Source organism: Pteropus alecto, unplaced genomic scaffold, assembly GCF_000325575.1.
Source record: "Pteropus alecto unplaced genomic scaffold, ASM32557v1 scaffold16, whole genome shotgun sequence".
NCBI lineage: Eukaryota > Metazoa > Chordata > Mammalia > Chiroptera > Pteropodidae > Pteropus > Pteropus alecto.
In genome coordinates, this window is record NW_006438867.1 from 4,774,424 (window position 1) to 4,778,014 (window position 3,591).

At 38.7% G+C, this 3,591-nt stretch overlaps 1 long non-coding RNA gene across 1 annotated transcript in view; it reads right to left on the reverse strand.

Annotated features, from left to right (window-relative positions):
* Positions 1–514: 514 nt before the first annotated feature.
* LOC112482887 overlaps positions 515–3,591 on the reverse strand; it is a 5,201-nt gene continuing 2,124 nt past the window's right edge. Inside the window, exon 3 of the long non-coding RNA XR_003047436.1 lies at positions 515–614. This is a non-coding gene — a long non-coding RNA (uncharacterized LOC112482887). The remainder of the gene's footprint in view (positions 615–3,591) is intronic.

A 3,591-nucleotide genomic window follows, 5' to 3' on the forward strand; every position in this document is an offset into this window, starting at 1 on the left:
CTTCTTTATTTATTTGTATTATTATTATTCGAGGTTTCCAGCAAGTCACACGTTAATTTGTTCCAAAAATTTTCCCCAATCATTTTATTTTTCTTTCACTTATATACAGAGCACAGGGAAGACAGAAGCATTTATAAGCAGTTTTGGTAATAACAATAGTTACCTTGTATGGAGTCCTCAAGAGTACTCTGCAAGAATTTCTCATTTAATTCTCAAAATGATCGATCCTACGAGGAAAATTTTAGTATTACCCTCATTTTACAGCTCAAGAAACCTAACCTCAGAGCAGTGACAGCCCCAGATCACACAGCCAGCCGGCAGCCACGTACCAAATAGACGTGAAGATTTGAATCCTCGCAGCCTGGCTGGTTTAGTAATAACACTACTCCAGTTGTTGAGGTCTGAAACAGCATGGAATTCTTGAGGCCAAACAGGTATCCTTAATGGATTGTAGTCACACAGAACTAATGTGTCTGTGGCATGTCAAAGAAACGGAAAGGACAAAGCCATGGGACCCAGGTTTAAATCCCAGCTCTGCGACTCACCTGCTTGGTGACCCTGGGCAAGCTTCTGGACCTCTCTGAATCTACGTGTCCTCAATGGTAATATGCACCCTGCAATGAAAAGCATACACATATATCCCCCGTGGGGATACTGGCATTGGTGCATGTTAAATGCTTTACATGTAATGGGCACTCTGAAAACGGAGTCGATAATTATTCTGAGTGTCTTAAAATCAGAGCCCCCTGAGGTCTGTCTCTGCCCCAGTTCCACAGGCTACCCCAACAAGAAAAGGTTTTTCCAGCAAATCGAGGTGGACTGTCTGTGCGCTCTGAATCCAGCTAGTGGCGTGGCTGGAGCGTCCTCCTTTTACTTTTAATGAGGAAGATCTTACCCAGACTCCTTTCAACATAGGTGTCTGTTATCAGGTAAGTTTTCTAATCCCAGGGAGCCTGTCATTTTCTAATGAAATTTTAGCAGCATGAAAAGTTCAGCTTAAATGAAGCAAGATGGTGAGAGAAGGAAATTAACCAGTGCCCGATTGTGACCGCCGTGTTGTGTTTGGCCCAGAGTGTGGAGGGTGTAGAAAGGACCTACGGGGCGTAGAGAACACAACGAAGCAGCTAAAAGGGGACTGCTGGCAGCATTCGCCTCACTCCAAGGGAACCGGAGGGCTCCTTTGATCCCAGTGAATTCAAACAGATCCTGAAGAGGCCCTGGAAGCAGCAGCATTCTGCAGTATTTAAAGGATGCTGCTGATAGTCACAGTCCTAAAATTAGACCCGCGGGCTGTTTCCTGCACTTGAAGATAAACTTCCTTTCCGTGCCTGTGATTATCTTTCTGGAAATTAAGGTTCTGATTCATTTAAAAATCAACTCTGTTTATAAGAAAGAGGTACGCGATAAGCCTGGGCCCCCCTGCCTCCCTCACAGACTTACTGCACAGGACCACATCTGTGTCCTGTGGAACGACAGAGCTGCCAGGGACACTGCCTTGGCCTCTAACGGTGTGTTATGGCTCGAGGACTGTACGGGAGGGGGTCGGAGGAGGCAGACCCCCTGTGCCTTACAAATTCTTTCGCATCAGGTGCACCTCAAAACAGAACCTTAGCCTTCTCTTCTGAGTTTTAAAATTTCAGGACCTTGAAATTCAACAGATTAATGTCTTCAGACTCCCCTGTATTCATTTAGAAATTCCATCGTTAATTTCGAAAAAAAATATCAAAATAGCAACGTTGATTTTGGTGTTAGATTATGTCGGTAACCTTGGAGGTAAGGGAAGTAACATACACCAAACATTAGTTTGGCAAATGGAATGAACAGCATTTGCATGCACGCGTGCATGTGCGTCTACGCATGTGTGGAGCTGCTCCCTCTGAACTGCCTCGGTGAAATCGTCATTGGCACAACCTCCGCAGGAACTAGGAGGCAATAGTTTGCATTATCACACTTCACCTAATCAAAACCCAGGTGACCGTCAGCGAGAAATCCCTCCCCTCCAGGCAAAGTCTGACTGTGTTTGATCCCGTCCTGTTTCTATCTGCAAAGGACTAAGGTCATTTTCGTGTAGAGTTAGCTTTGAGTAGAATAATACACAATCATTGCTTCCTGGGTGTTTTTCCTTTCTATCTCTACAGGGATTTTCAAATAATTTTCTTTAGATTCTTAAGGAAAACAGTTTTGGAATTATACGTTTAACTTGGTAGCAGTGGGCTACCCTGGAAGGTGCCCTGGAGGGTCCCGTGTGGTCTACCGCCCACCGCTCCTGCATCTCTAGCAAGCGAGCATCTTCCTTGTGACTTTAAACCTCAATAAAGCTCTATCATTTACGCATACAGTTATTTTCTCTGATTTTAAAGTCAATCATGAATAATTTTACTCATTGTTTTCTTCATTCAATCATACTAAAATAACAGTAATGTTATAATATTAGTCAAAGTAGCCAATAAAAACTCCCAGCTCCTCTACCTGACATGGACTGGGACACTATCCTGAGTGATTGAAAATTAGAGTCAAAGAATTTGAAAGAAAAAGAAAAGAAAATCCTGGCATGGGCATGAGTAAAACTGTGGGATCTATCCCCAAGAAAGCCAGCATATTTTTTTCATTGCTAGCAAATATATTAATGAATATATTTATTTTATTTTACAATAATTAATATAGCATGGAGACTATGTTTTCAGAATAAATAAACTTTATGGTCCCTGCCCTGAACAAGATTAGATTTTAATGGATTTTATATATATGTCTTTTATATAAATAAATAGATGTGTTTATATATAATACATATTTATATAATATATATATAACACATAATATATAGTTTATATACAGCTATTTAAATATATATTTTTTCAATCGAAAGAAAAGGGGGAAAGTGTGTACTGGCATTTTAAAAACCTCTTCATTTTAGCTCTTGAATTCTCTGCTGGCAGCATCATAATTCCTGTGGTAGCAACTATGACAGCCGAACAAAGGATTAAGGCTGTTTGTGAAAAAGCAGCAGCAGTTGAATTCATAAGCAAGAGAAATTCAATATACTTGTAAATGCCTCTCACAATAGAAAACAAGGGAGATAAAACACCGAGAAACAGAACTATTTATTTCTCTAAGATTACTTGATTTCTAAAAGTAGTAAAGCTTTCTTGATTCGCTCCTTGCCAGATGCCATTTTAGATTTTAACCACATATAGAACAATTCTTTGGGGTGTTCATTTTAAAATATTATGAAATATTTTTAAAATAAATTTTCAAAAATTAGGAATAAAACTATTCCGCTCTCCTAACACACTATTTTCATTTTGGTTTTTTCTTTCCTGTTCATTTTCATATTTCATGTTAATTCTTCAATAGCTGTAAACAGAACAGGTAAATTCTTGCAAACTGTCTTATCTAAGAGATCATTAATTTTATTCAGATCTCTAAGGAGAATGTACATATATTATGAACAGCTGTATAATATTATGTAGAATTAATATAAAATTTTCATTCTTAATTATTATTTAGCATTATAAATTTAATTTATTTCCAAAGTTTTAGTATTATAGGTAATGCTACAATAAATATCTTTTTACAAACAATTTTTTTCTC